This window comes from Rattus norvegicus, chromosome 8 (genome assembly GCF_036323735.1).
Source record: "Rattus norvegicus strain BN/NHsdMcwi chromosome 8, GRCr8, whole genome shotgun sequence".
In the NCBI taxonomy this organism is placed as follows: Eukaryota; Metazoa; Chordata; class Mammalia; order Rodentia; family Muridae; genus Rattus; species Rattus norvegicus.
In genome coordinates this window covers 37,389,642-37,405,844 of record NC_086026.1, presented here as the reverse complement: position 1 = coordinate 37,405,844, position 16,203 = coordinate 37,389,642, and positions in this window count along the sequence as shown.

Here is a 16,203-nt window from a genome sequence, read left to right as displayed (position 1 = left end):
ACCACCAAAGAAAATTATCCCCAATCCAACAGCCACACCATATCCTGGTATATATCCTGTACATCCGTACATCTGCCATATCTGGTTATCTGAGTCCTTTATTATATTACGTGCAGGGGTGTTCAAACCCATGGGTTTCATTTAGTTCTTGCATATCAACCCTGAGAAACATCTACTGTCTTCTAGTTTTCAGGTACTGTTATGCTATAAGGTAGTAACCAGGACACTCAATCCAGACAGAGGAGGAGGAAAGAGATTGATTCCTTGGAGTTGGGGTTGTTAAGGAGTGGACCGTGAGTTGGGCACTAAGAATGCACAGTGTGTGGTTATGTGTATGTGTGTGGGAGCATACAGCTTTCCAAGGAAGAGAAATAGGACAGACAGGAATGTGGGGGCTGGCTTTCATAACAGGAGTGGAGTGGGGGTGTGTGTGTAGACCAGTCTGGCTAAAGTGAAGGGCTGTGGTTGTGTCAGGGTGTTGCGTCCTGGAAGAGAAGGCTGGGGCTGACAGGCTGCAGTGTTTGGGAAGCCTCATGGCTGCTTGCCTCACTCATTCACTTTCCCACCTGCTTTTGAGCAGTTTCTGTTTCTCCCTGAGCCCTTTCATCAATTTGACTTTCCTTAAGGACTGGGACTGGATTTCTGCAGGCATATCAGGTTACAAGGTCTAATATGATGCTTGGATACTGTACATGGCTATACTCTTAGTGAAAACATCTGGTTTACCTCTACATAAACCTGCCTGTTCTTGAGTGCCCCGAGCCTCTGTGTTTACAGAAGGCTCTTGGCTGCCTTATGTTATTTACAGTGCACTGCTTCGGTTCTCATACAGAAAACTTTAATCCGCCAGTGTCTCTCGGCTAAAACTCATAAAACACTGGGAAGCTGGAACTGGGAAACAACTCTGAAAGTATCTCTTCTCAGCCCTTCTTTACATGGATGACGAAACTGAGACTCTCGGAGGGCAGTCATTTGCCCAAGTCTGTGCTGCCTGCTCGCTCACTTATATCTGCTGGTCTGTTCATTCAGTTAGTAAAACAGTTAAGAAGTTCCTCTGTGGGTGCTGTGGTGAAGCGAACATGAACGGCACTCAAGGGAAAGAGCAGAGGACACTCTGGTGGCAGAGTCACAGTGACGACTCATACTGAGAGTAGTGAGTGAGATCCAAGGGGAGAACGTTTACTGTGGCTTGTGGAGTTGGGCCTCACAAAACAGAAGTCTTCATACAAGTGGGCCTTGAGGCACCAATGAGCAGTGAGCCAGGCTGAGCTGGAGCAAGAGACTTCCAGGATGGAAGACCAGCAGCACACAATTGAGTGTCATGGGCCAGGGTGGGGGAGTCTGGTAACGGTCAAAAACAAAGGTGGTGTGAGGGACCTTGGCTATAAAAGATAATAAGATTACCTACCCTGCTAAGGCAGCAAATGTGTTGTTGACTGTCTTCAACCAGGACATGACCTGGTTGAGTCTTGTTTCCCCCTGTTGCACAGTAACATTCCTGGGGTTGGGACACACTGTAGTAGGAAAGGCTTGTAGCAGAGAATCTAAGAAGAGTATCCATGCTTACACCAGCGTTTGACAGAGTGAGTGCTGCTGGCTTCAGCTGCTGGCCATGGGTTCGTAGGTGGGAAGCCAGCTTTGGAAGACAAGGAGGGATGGAGGGAATAGGCATCCGCACTTGGCTGGTTCTAGGGACCAGAAGAAAGAAGGACAGGCAACTGCTTAATGGGCATGTAGGTGAGGATGTGTAAAGGCACATGAGTGAGGCAGAGGGGGAAGCAAAGGACTTGGTCACAGTCTTGTAAGGGGACCAGAGGCATTAGTGACTAGACTAGACTGTAGTCACTAGGGACTGAGTCTGGGCATTCATATCTGGCTGCTTTCTGTCAGAAGTACGGATGCCTAGGGTTAAACGGCAAAGTATTGATTCTTGGTTCCGCCTCCTGGTTGACACCAAGGCCACACTCACTGCCCCACTCTCTATGTCACGGCTTCTCCAGCGTTCTCACTGGGTGGACGGGCTCTGTGGCCTCTCTCACTGCAGTCCAGACCAAGGCCTCTTTGTTGCTGTATTTTTTTTTTTTTCTTTTCCCTCAAGTCATTTCCCAGGACTGATGGCATCCCAGGACTCCAGGGAAAGGCCCCGTCAGATGGAGCCTGTTTATTTAATGAAAAGAACTTAATAATTTGGTTTTGTTTGCCCCTGGTGCTTTATTTTTCTTTCTACCCCCTCCGCCTTCCCTGGGCTTTGCAGGGTGGGAAATGGGTCAGTGGCTCGGCCAAAACATTCTTGAGTATTTAATTCTCAGGCTGCTTTACAAGACTGCCTGGTTTATGTAGCTAATCTCTCTGTACCTTGTCCCTAGTGGGGAGGAGGGAATGTTGGAGAGGGAGGGTGGGGGTGATATAGGAATGGGCAGTGTCACAGTTTAGTCAAAACAACCTAAAAGCCCCACATGCTCTCAGTGCTCACCTGGGCTGTGGCTGCTGTCCCTTATTGTTTGAGCCTTTCCCTTCTGCTGTGTGTTTATGTCATGTCATGTTTTGTTTTGTTTTTTGATGTGTGTGTGTGTGTGTGTGTGTGTGTGTGTGTGTGTGTGTGTGTGTATGTATGTATGTGTGTTTTCTTGACGGTCTGTGGAAATTGGTTTGCTATGAGGTTTGAAGATTTAAGGAATGAAGGATGAGAGTTGAGGCTACAGTTTGGTTGTGGGTGGGCCCCTGCTCTCAGGCAGTTCACATTTTACCCAGTGTCAACAGTGATGGCTTCATGCTCAGGAATGAAAGTCACTCCAAGGCAGCTGTTTTCTTCCTTCAGAAGCTACTGGCTCCTAAAGAAATTTCTGCTGACCCAAACCTTTCTCTACTGCCCTGCTCTCAAAAGAGCTGTACACAATTGAAACACAGACTCCTTCTGTGTCCCCGAGTTTGGTGACATTTCTCTCCAGCCGCCTGTCATGCTGAACATTTTAATTGGAAGTTTGTCAAGGACTTTTGACCAAGCAGCAATGGAAAGGGTGTGAAGAGAGGGCCCAGGCCTTGGAATGCAGGGACACATGGTAGTACTGGCCTGTGTGCCCTGTCAGAACAAAATGACTGCAGTTCTGAAGTTTCCCAACTGTCTAGAATTTCATCTTACCAAAGAATGTGCGTACCTAATGGATTGAACTGTGGACAGAAGAGTTTTTTGCGATTATTAGTATTAGGTTCTGTGTGAACATTTCTACAAATCATTAAACTCGCCAAATTTTAAGTTTGGCATCATCATCGCCACTATCAACATAAACACAATCACCATCATCACCATTGTCAACATCATCCATGATGTACAAATGAGAAAGCTGAGCCTTAGAGGTTAAATGCTGTCCCCATGGTGGTTCTATTGAAAGCAGAACCCAGATTAGCTCTCCTCAGGCCTACACTGGCATACTATATGACTGTCATAGCATGTCCCACAGATAGATTTCCTACCACAAAAAATGTGAGGTCTGTTTACATGTGATTATCCCCACTAGGCAATGAGGAAACCATGACTAAGAAAGGTTAAGTGACTTGGACAGAACCACGGGAATAATTGGTAGGTAGAAGCAGATGTAGATTTTGATCTGGTGCTCTATCCAGAATCTTCTCAATAATGCTGACATACCTGCCGTTGCTTGGGCTGGCTGCACTCAGTCTTATTCTCAGGTTTTTGTTCCAGATGAAGAGTGGAAAGATCCCCTGTTTTAATCTCCAGTCTTTAAATGTCACTCAAGGAACTCCAAGGAAATGAAATCAACCATAGGGCTTTCTGTGAAGGCTCAAATTCACCCCAGAATCAATAAGACAAGTATTGTATATATGAGGCTAACCCAATTAAAACCATACTTACTGAGGATTAGCAAGTCTGTAATAGCTATAAATCTCTTTCATAGTCATTAAAATGTTAAAATATGTTTCTAATCACAATACCATCATTCACACAATTGCCCGAGTTAAATAGAATTAAACGCATACTCAGAAAGTATGGATTTCAGTCTCTAACACACAGAGCCTGCCATTCTGGAACAATGGGAATTTCTTTAAAAGAAGTGAGTGGCCAGCAGCATGAGGGAAATTGGTGGGAATCCCACACTCCTATGCCCGTGCCTGTGTCCCAGATCCGCATGGGCCTCACTGGGTGTTTCTGTTGACATTTCTCATGGTGTGTGTGCCAAGTGCTGTCACTGTGTCTCCAGATGCACTGACAGCATTTCCTGGGTGAGAGTTGAAAGAGTAAAGCTCCATAGTCAGTGCCGGCAGATTAGGCACATAGGCTGGCCTCAGTGACTTCCAACCCCTATCTGGCTCCAACTGATTCTTCAAAGACACTACTGAAGGGATATATAAGAATTCCACGATTGTATTATTTGGAGACAACAAGTTTTAACAAGTACTGTAAGATTGTTAGCTCGGTAGTGACAGAGTTTTATTGTCACTGTGGCCTGGGGGGACATTATCTATTGTAGTTGATATGAAATTAATGGTGGTATTTACCAGTAAGCTGGAACTGAACTGTTTAACATATGGTGCTTCCAACAGCATGTTTGCTGTGTGATCAGGTTGATACACTCCCAAATGTCAAATCTATATTAGTTATTCATTCAGCTCTTACACTGAGCAAATATTGATTGAATGCCAGTTAATTATCTGGCACTGTGTAGGCATTAGAAGTGGTTAGAATCAGCCACAACTTGCTGATGAAGTTCTAGGGTGTAGAGAAGACATAATTATTTTTCATTTACTCCTCACTTAAAAATAATTAATTTACTGAGCAAATATTCATTGACTTCTTACTAGTGCCAGGTACTAGTGTAGATCTTGTATCAGGGGATTAAAATTTTGTCCCTCATAAAATTTATATTCTTGATGAATGACATTAATTGAAAAAGGGAGGAGATGTTCTATTTGCCTAATAAGATTCAAGACATGGGGTAGCATGATGGTTTAGTGGGTAAAGTGCTTGCTACATGAATATGAGGACCAGATGATAGTGTGTGTCTATAATTCCAGGGTCTACTGCAAGATAGGAGGTGGAGACAGGAGAATTCCTGGAAGTTCACAATCACAAGTCCTATATCCTTGCACAAGCAGTGGTGAACAACGAGAGCTTCTAGGAATTCTCTTTGAATGCAACCACTCCTAAGAGAAGCATAAATGCAGAATTATACCCAGTTGTACGGCCACATGTCTAGCAGGATGTGTTCACTAGTACAATAGTGGCATTGATGTTCTGGGAGATAAAACTACTTCCTGACTCAGTTTGAGGCTAGCTCCATTCCTGGCACTGTAGAACTGGTCAAAATTTTGTGACTGGGGGTCAGGGGCAAAGGGGAGGTCACAGACCCTATAAGGAAAACTATTATTAATGATTGCCAAACAGACATTGTAGTTAAATTGTCTTCTAAATACATATTTTTGTTTAAATGATGTTTTATTTTTGATACAATATATTTAAGTTATACTCTTTTCTCTCTCCTGACTCATTTCAGACCATTTTACCTTCTTACAAATCCAACTTTATCCTTTCTCTCCAACTCTCTGTCTCTGTGTCTGTCTCTCTCCCCACTTCTTCTTTCTAAAAAAAACACTAAAACAAAACAAAACAAAACAAAAAACCCAAACCTCCTACCCAAACAAAAATCAAAAATCAAAATAATGAAACCAGTAAGATAACAATACCCCAAACAAGAAACAAACAATACATGCTCACAGAATAAAACAAAAGAAAATATAAGAAGCAGACAGACAAACAAACAAACAAGTAAACCAACCAACCTACCACAGAGCCTATTCTGCATTGGCTAACTATAGCTGGGCTTGATGCCTGCCCTGGAACATGGTTGATCTATGCAGTGTCAGCCCATTGAAGGGAAAGGAATTTTCTTTCCCAGCAGGTAGCAAATAGCTTCTTGGTTAACAATAGGACTTTGTGTCCATTTCTCCTTCTTCATGTAGGATTTTGTCTGGTTGAACTTGTGCTCATATTCATGGAGTAGTGCAACTCTCAGCCTTGGCCAGAGAAGCCTCTTTGGCAGTAGGCAATGGTCCAAGTGGGAATCCATAACTAGATGGATCCTGAGGAATATCTGGCCCCTTGGTGGCTTCAAGTGGCTCATCTGTGTTTCCTTTTCCATGAACTATCAAGGAAAAGGGGTAGAAGATCTGTGGGAACCAAAGGATGAGGAAGAGTGTGGTTGGGTACTCTAGTCTGGATATAATGTCTGTTACAATTATGAATGCACAGCAGCTGTGTTAAATGCATCAGGTCCGAAGAAAGAGAGACAGGAGCAGAGGCTACATGACAGAAGAAGGGACTAGGCTTGAATGGGACAAGAGAGGAATGTGGGGTAAATGTAATAACAATGGATTATATGCAGGTGTGATACTGTATAGCATTAAAAATCGATTGAGTCTATAATGGGAATATTTGGTAGTATGTGGTACCACAGATGCTGGTTGTCACGGGTACAACATGGATTTGGTTTGTAAGTTAATAGTAACCAAGTTACTGTTCCAGGAATTGAGTTCTGAGGAGGAAGGAGGTGAGCAGAAGCAGACGGAACCTCTCATAACACACAGAAGAGACAGTATCGGCTGGCTGCTGAGTGTAGCTACTGTGTTTCTGCTTTTTAGTTTTTCTTGGGTTCTTCTGTCTCTCCTCTCTGGCTCAGCCTGTGTTTCTTTCCCCAAGTGTGTGGTGTCTGCATCTAGGGCATCAGGAAAGATTAACTTAATGACTAAATGATTAAAAATCTTAGGATCTTATCTCAGAGTCTCCCGTAAATTTGGAAGAAGACCATGCTTAAGGAAATGTACAGACTCTGTGAATCAGGCAGACCTCTCTACTTCATTACTTTAAAAATTGAGGTAGAGTCTCACTATATAGCCCAGGCTAGTCTGGAACTTACTATGTATTTTAAGCTGGCTGTGAACTTGTGGCAGTCCTCTTGCCTAAGTCTCCTGAGTGTCGAGATTACAGGTATCAACTCCAACACCAAATTAGGATTTACCTTCCAAGGCAAGGTCACTTACTGGTCCTCCAGGCCTTCAGCACTTATTGTATATATAAGGCGAGACCACCTCTCCCTCTGTGGTCTCCTACATGACCTAGAGCTAACCAGTCTCCTTCTTATGGGATGGAGGGACATTGTCATATCAACTAGCACTTGGCAGCAGCCTTCTTTTGACCTGGTGACAGGGAAGTGCCGTGGATTCAGTACTGACTTTGTAAGCAATGTAGTCAATAGAGGTAACCAAAGTAGGGTATGAAAGCTTTATGGGAATGTTCTTAGTTTCCTCCAGTTCCTGCTATCAGTGGAGCACACATCTGCATGTCTGGCAGATGTGTACTCTTCAGGAAACACAAACTGTACAAACCGGATGCAGATGTAGATTCTGAACAAACAACTTTCACATATCTTTGAGAAAATCTTTAGTACATTTTTTGGGATTGTGTGAAAATGACTGGATCAAATGTCCATCCTGCTTTGTTACTAAGTGTAGACCCTTAGGGCCTGGAGAGATGGCTCAGTGGTTAAGAGCGCTGGCTGTTTCCCTAGAGGTCCCAGGTTCAATTCCCAGCACTCATGTGGCAGCTCATAAACATCTGTAACTTGAGTTCCAGGGGATCTGAAGCCCTCTTCTGGATTCTGTAGGCACCAAGCACATACACCATGCAGAGACATACATGTAAATAAAACACCAATACACATTTTATAAAAAGTTTAGATGCCTAAACAATGGACTTGCCTCTTTGCCAAAGTTCAAAGTTTCACTTTTATCTCTTGAGTTTGTTTCCTTCTAATTATTCGGAGGAGGGGCTAAGCTAGTTATTCTTATGATTATTACTAAATAAAACCAACATGAAATGAAGTTTTATTAAAAATCAGGAAAGTATCAACAACAACAACAATTGCGTTTGCTTTGCCTTAACCTGAGGTGTCTGAGATAAAAAACACAAAAGGGGAGAGAAAGCCTTAATTCAACTGGATACAGGCACACCACCTGCTTCTGAAGCTATGCGCTATGTATAGTTTGGGTCTAGGCTCCCTTTGTCTCTTTTAATTCCTAAAACCACATGATGCTAGTTAACATATTTTAGTCTCCCATAAGGCAGGCATTGTGTTAAACTGTGTACTGGTATTGTATTATTTAATTTACATAAGAGTGGTGAGTCAAGTACAATAAAGATTATTCTTTTGTAGATGAAGAAGTCGGGGGTCTGAAAAAGTCCAGTAGCTTGCTGAGTTTGTCTTCAGCCAGGAAGTAGATTTCACACTCTGGCAGAACAACTCCAGAATTTCACTGTACACAACCCACCTCTTGTTTTACAATTTTAAGTCGTAAATTCATGAATTGGGTGTATTGTACCCATCTCTCCCCAAACTGTAGAGTAAGACCTGAGGCAAGTGTAAGGAGTGGCTTTTTATCACCAGGGAAGGGACCCAGTTGTGATCCTGTTGTGATGTTTGAGAATTTACTTTGGTAAGCTATATGCTTAGGCTGGCAACACATAGAAAGTCAGGCTCAGAACTGGGATCACATTGTCTCTGTCATGGGCCACCATTAGTGCCTTGAATTTTTGTGTCGGGTCAATATTTGTATTTCTATTTTGTTTCCCTTCTGTTGCTGTATCCAGAAGACATTAGGTGAGAAGGAATTCCTTCCAGAGGCAGAACTACAGGGTGTTTCTGAGTGTCTACTTATCTCCTTGTTATTCAAAGGTGAGAAAGTACCTGGGGACTTGGGGTAGCTGATAAAAGCAGGCCTACTCTCCAGGGTTAACCCGACTCTTCACAGTTAGGTTCCCAGGCTTTTGTTTATGAGCTATAAATTCCTCAATGAAGTTTGTCTTTTCATTTTATTGGGGGAAGCTTCCTCATAAAACCCCTCTAGAGGCCATCGACCCCACCCCCAACTCTTGGGAACTGTCATGTACAAACCTCATGATCTCTTTCCCTTGGGTTATCATCCTCTTCTCTCCCCTGTTAAGAGCTCCAACCCAGTCTGTCTTCCTCCATTTCTATTCACCCTACTCCAAACGGTGATTCCAAGCAGCTGTGTTTGCAGAAACTGTCTCCTCCTTTGGGTGCTGTTTTATCTGTAAGACTAGAAAACTAAACGATATATCAGGCTTTGGTATCATTTTCTTGAACGACTTCTCAGTGCTGGAATTTACACTGTCTATGCCAGGCCATCATCTAATGGCTATTTAAATGGCCTCAGTGCCATGAAACACCCACTTCAGTTCTCAGACCATTCTGCTGGAGACATTTTTAGTAGTATAGAATGAGAGTATCTATTCACTAACCTCATTTCTGTTCTACTTTATGTGACAAGTCTCTGAGACTCTGAAGACATCTTTCATGACATTTGCCTAATTATCCATGCCAAGACAGTAACACATTTCTTTACAACATGCCTTGAAACTACATGGCTTGTTCTTTCAAAGATTCCATGCTGGCTAGTTTTATGTCAACTTGACATAAGCTAGAGTCATCTGAAGAGAGGGAACCTCAATTGAGGAAATGCCTCAATAAGATTCAACTGTAAGGCATTTTCTTAATTAGCAATTGATGAGGGGGGATGAGGGAGAGTAGTCCATTGTGAGTGATTGTGAGTGGTGTCATCCCATCCCTGGTGGTCCTGGGTTCTATAAGAAAGCAGGCTGCGCAGGTCATGAGGGGCAAGGCAGTAAGCAGCACTTTTCCATGGCCTCTGCCTCAGCTCCTGCCTCAGGTTCCTGCCTTGCGTGAGTTTCTCTTTTGACTATGAGGTGGATATGTAAGCCAAATAAGCTCTTTCCTCTCTGACTTGCTTTTGGTCATGGTGTTTTATCATAGCAATAGTAACCATAGCTAGGGCAGATTCTTTATGTATCAACACTTCTCTTGAATGACGATACCTGAGAAGCAAGAATTGTTACAGATGTGATCAGCCACAGGAAGAGATCTCTTTGCTGTTCTGTCTTTCATTAATACACTCAAAGACTATGTCAGGGTTTAACTGTTGTTTGTGGCTGAGTATTTTTAGCTGTCATGATAAAAGGTACTAGGAAACTACTCATGGAAGAAAGCCAGGCATATGTATTCCTGAGGCCCCTTTCTTGAAGGTTTCTTAAATGTATGAAGGAGAACTTGATTTCATTCCAGATTCCTCCAGGTATTCTCTTGACCAGAGATTTAGGAGTCTCCATCACAAACTCAAAACAGAAGGTTAGCATCTTTGAAGGAGGATCTCTGACAGAGTGAGGATAGACCAGAGGGAGAGGGGAAGATTGACCCTTTCTTCTTGGTGGTTCCTGTCTCCTTGACTTGCCTCTCTATGTTCTCTTCACTCCTTGTTCCTGCGCAGGGACATATGAGAGAAGACCTGCCCAAGGGCTTGCCACCCTAAGGAGGGAGCATAGAAGAGGACCCTGGATTCTTCTCTAGATGTTGATCTTAAGTAAATATGCTAAAAGGGTTTCTTAGCCCACTTGTGTAGGCTTGGCCAGCTTCCTGTGATGGACACTTAGGTCACATTAAGAAATACATTTGACCTGAGAGGATTCCTGTTTATCAGGCTGTTCGGGAACTTTTCAAGCACTCTTCCTGGCAAACATCTCTGAGATCTATTTATTGATAATCTGGCCCAGATCATCTAGCACAGTGGCTGACATCTATTGAAAATTAAGTCAACATGAGCTATCATCAATCAAAATCCAGACCATTTTCCTAAAATAGGGTTAACCATTCTTACTTTGCATCTGGAAGACTTAAAATATTTGGGGTCATATGAATCACCAGCAAGGAACTATATAGAAACTGGTTCTGTTATTCTTGTTCCTGCCAGTGAAGCACAGAGTAACTTCCTGAAGAACCCCACAGAGCATGAGCAAAGGCCTTGGGAAAGGAACGAGGAACCCCACCTCGGATCATGCTATGTTAGGCAGCAGACTTGCTTTTCTGTGCCAGGAACAGCATCCTGACAACACCCTTTCTGCCAGATCTCAGATGCCCTGCAGAGCCAGGCAGGTCAGAAAGGCAGATGTCAGCCAAGTGGGGCCTATTTAAGGCATACCCTGGGAAATATGTGTCAGAAGCAGGTGAAAGATGTCAAGTTTCACACAAACTATATGCCAGATGAAAGGCACAGGCAGAGCAGCCTGGGCTTTGTTTCCCTTTGTGTTCAAACCACTCTGTGTTAGGCAGAAAGAAAAGTGCCAGAAGTTCTCTGAGAGAGCCTGAGTGTGGGTGTGGGTGGGAGTGATGGTACCACCATGGGGTCCCACTTCTACCAGTGATGTAAACTTTGAAATTTTCAAAGGTGGTATAGCAAAGTGAATGTACTTAATATTACTGAATCTCATTTAAAAAATAATTACAATGACACATTTTATGTTTTGTGTATTTTGTTATAATAAACAAACCTGCAAATAGGCAAACAGACTAGCCACAAAGATACTGCTATGGCCAATGAGTGGGCCATTGGCCACCATATCTCTGATAGTGATTAATGTTCATCTCCAGGAAGCAGGTTAGATCTATCAGGAATGGGCTACTCAGAACGTGAACTGGTTGTTTTAAAACAAATTTAACACTCTTTCTTGGAACAAATAAGGTCTCAAGTCTTTGTCTACATAACCTTCTTCTATCTCGTTTCTAGATTTTGTGTGGGAAAGACCTTAGAAGACAGAGCCCTAGATTACAGGCATATTTTAGATCTTCCCCACCTACCTGCTCTGTAACTCCCACCCATTTCTCAGTAAGCTCATCAAAGAAGGGCTTGGGTTGCATTCTTCAGCACCATGATCCCACTGCCCAGAACAGAGCTTGGCACATGGCAGGTACTCATAAATAGTTACTGAGTGTTTGAATGAAAGACTGATCTCTCAGTGACATTGCTATTTCTGCCTATCCCTTTAAGTTTCAGTCAAAACTCAGTGTCAACTTTGATTTCTAACTCATTTTTCAAAAAATCCAAAATCTTTAATATGAGTATCCAATGACCCTATTATCTTTCCATGAACCCAATCATTCCATAAAGTGAGCAAACCCTTTCATAACTCAGGTTGCCTCCTTTGACTCCCTTATGAATAAACTGTTGTCACCTAGGTAAGCAATCACAATGGTTGAGATTGTGGTAATGATGGACTATTAACATTTATGGGACAGTTGACATTTTCAAGGCTAAGAAGGTGACAAGCATTATCACAATGAACCTTCGTTATATCCTTTGACATAGATCCTACAAGTCTCACAATTTTACAGATAAAGACTGGGTAGTTGGATGAAACAGTCAAGGCCATGTGCAATTCTTTCTGTTTTTGAAATTTCAAACTCATTTGTGCTTTGTGACCTGGAAGTTTCCTTCCGCTAACCTCATCAAGTATATTATATAAGACAAAACTCCCTTCATTACAACAACCCTATAGTACTACCATAGCCCCATGCTCTGACTGTACTCTCTGTGCCATAGAACCAACATCTACTTTACAACAGATTGGGTACCAGTTTTCAGATAGGTCTGGAATAGCTCACTTGGTTCATTAAACTGCTTCCCCACCCCTGCTCCTTTAAGATCACTCACCAGTGCTGTGATAACTACCCAACTTCCTTTGAAAGAATTGGTCCTTCCAGAAAACCTTTAAGCTGTGTGAATTTTGGCTGGAGTCCATTCAAGATCAGTATTTTACACTTAATCGTCTCCTAGACAGAGCAACAGGATCAAGAGGATTTATGTGAAATGTTTTCCTGGAGCCTGATCTTTCTCTCATGTTTTATTATTTATTTATATTCTAGTATCTTTAGTGACACATCATGGGGCCTCTAGTCATGTGATGCTCTTCATGAATTCCGTGTGGTGGGAGTGGATATTTCTGGGAAAGAAAGGGAAGGGTTGGTGACAACTGTGAACTTTGATGTCTTGGGTTGCTCAGGGGATGACTTCTTACTGACTTGCCATGACCCGTTCCTCAGCACCTCCTGGGAGCAGATTCTGGCTCTCCCTGGGTGGTTTTCTTATAATTTCTAGGTCTGTGACTTGCTCCGCTATGCATCTTTCTGCTTGTGTCTGATCTTGAGTTCAGCTTTAGAGATGGACAGGGAACTAAAGGAGGAAAGAAATTTTTGTCCTAGAGAACTCATTTGGAAAACAAAACATCCTGCAGGGTTGCAGCAACTACTCTGCATGGCTCTTCTGGAATGGTCTCTCATCTCTGTAAGACCAAGACGTAATCTTCTGAGGCCTCATCTCTTTAAGACCAAGCATTCTGTGATTCTACACAATGGGTCCACATTCCAAGATTTGTCCCAGACCTGTCCCTTTTCTCGTTTCAGCAGAAACCTGGATATTTCCCTTGGAGGGTTTCTTTTGCAGCCCCTCATAGGTTACTAGAGACAACCTTCTTCCTCCCAAAGAATGTTTTTTTGATTACTGTTCGGAACATCTAGTTTCTCTGCTGCAAGGAGAACTCAAATTTTCAAGGTCACTTGTAGGTTGTAAAGAGAGCAGATGCTATAGATTAATCTGGAATGTCTCCTGAAGGCCATATGTTAAAGGGTTGGTCCCTAGTGCGGTGTTTCTTGTAGGTGGTGAAAACTTTATGGTGTGGGGTCTAGTGAGAGATGTGGGGTTATTAGAGAGGGGGCTGGCAATACATGTTGGGACCTTAGCCTCTTTTTGATATCTTTGCCATGGGGTGAACACTTTTCCATGTCCCACCGCAGAATATTGCCTCACCAAGTTCCAAACCAATGTGGTCAATTGACTGTAGGCTCAAACCTCTAAAATTTGGAACCCAAATGGTATCTCAGCCATTTTTTTTTTACAACAATGGAAAGTGACTAACATGCTGGAGGTTTTAGATCTCAGTGATCAAGGGGTAGAGGCAGAAAGTAGTCTGATTTTAAGAGTTCTTCCAAGCTTATTGAGAGAGTTAATAGTAGCCTCCATGTTTACATGCTATGTAAAATACAAGGTATAACAAGACAAACAGGGCTGGACCTGTTACCTGGCTAAGAAAAAGAATGCTGCCAAAAGGTTTGTATGCTTTCCTGTTAGTCACTTCCTCCCTGACAATAAAATTTTATGTGGATAAAGCCTTACCTGAAGGATGGATGTACTTTCTACTTTTACTGCTTCTACGTCTCACAACTTGGCTTCTAGTTCCACTGCTCTATTGGAGTTCATAAGACCTCACAAGGATCAAGGTGAACGACATCTATCTTAACCAGATACTTTGCATTGATAAACCCATTGTCTTCTTTAAAAATCCCCTCCTTACACTTTGCCCAAGGGCCAAATATAGCCTAACAAAAACCCCAGCACCAGGCAGGAGAAGCCCTTTGAGTTGCTTGTTAGGGTTGTCCAAGAGACCCGCCAAGGCATAAAGTTTATTGCTAATGCCCTTAGTTACCTCTTGTAGGCAGAAGGTAAGTCACTATTGCTGAAGACACCACATATTAAAGAAAAATGGCCGAAGGGCCCCTGATCTGGAATTGACATGAGTGCTCTTTCACTGAAGACTAGCTTTCTTGGCACCAGAAGACACCATGCAAGCTTCCAAAGGAGAGAGGCAACCCACAGTCCTACCCCAATATGGTACCAATAAACCACATAACCCTACAGATGCACTAGTGGTACACATGTCTTGGTGGTAGCCAACTGCTTTCTAATTGGAGTTAAGACCCACTCAATAAGAAGGATACCATACCTGGTATTGGAAACCTAGCTAAGTATTCAGTACAAGTGAAGTCATGTTTATTGGAGGAGAATCTACAATCATTAACTTATTAAATTAGCATAAGTCTCTAATAATAATCTATAAACACTTGTCCTATACTCCCAGATAAGTGTAGTCTTCACACACCCCCAACCCCATGGGCGGGGACTTCTCTTTGCAACAGAGACCACTACAGGAAATTACAACCAATCAATATGTGGAGCTGTGGAAACTAACCTCATTGGATATATCTACAAAATACCCCCACACCTAATGCTCAGGAAACATTTTTTTAAAGATTTATTTATTTTATTTGCATGAGTACACTGTAACTGTCTACAGACACACCGGAAGAGGGCATCAGATCTCATTACAGATGGTTGTGAGCCACCATGTGGTTGCTGGGATTTGAACTCAGGCCCTCTGGAAAAACAGTCGGTGCTCTTAACCACTGAGCTATCTCTCCAGCACAGGGAACATTTAAAAAGAGGGGACAGAAGGATTTTAAGAGTTAGAAGATCAGGGATAGTGCTGTGAGATTTTGTCTCCTCATAACATCAGAAGCTATACCCATAAAATCTCACTTACATAACTACCCAAATGTGGGATAAACAAGGAGAGCACCGATGAACCTGCCAAACTGGATGGGGAAAAGCTTGAGACTTCACCCTTACAGAAAGAACCTCTAGGCAACTGAGTAAGAATTTGAGTTGGGCAGGTGGCCCTCCCCAGGGAAGAAGATTTGAACCAGACGCTCAGTACCAAATAATCAGCCCCCAAACACATTCAAGCAACATTATATGGAAATATATATGTATATACAAATACATATATGCATGCAACAACAGTTGATGAAAAGAGAGGAGATGAATTTGAAGGAGGAAAGTGTTGTTTGTGGGAGGGGGTGGGGAGAGGAAAGGTGAGTGAGATATGTTGTAGTTAGAGGACAGTTTCAAAAAACAAACAGATAAAATCCTCCTTTTAAATTGTTTTATTACATAGCATAACTCAGCTCTGACAACCTTTTCTAACTTTGTCTTTATAGTCTGCTTAGAATTCATAAATATTCAAAAAAATGACAAGAGGAATACTGTGTCTCATCCAAGTTTGGTCTGCTCCTATAGAAACATTGAAGAGGCGACACAGTAAATTACACATGGGAATGTATGTATGCACATGGTTAAATACTTGGAGTCAGGTGGCTGGTAGGTTTCAGGATACCCCATCAACGTCTGAACAGAACCCAGAAAGTGAAAGATAGGTCTGATCATCTGATGTATTCAAAGATATTGATCATTTAATGGTGACCAGGACATGGCCAAAACTGATGGAGTATCTTGCCTCCGGTCTAGTGGATAGTATTCTAGAAAGGCTCTGGGTTGAGCAGATGGACTAGCAGATGAAAGTGAGACCAACACCCAGGGTTTTTTAGACCCTGATGGTTTAAATAGTAATGGCTCCCATAGGTTCATAGATTT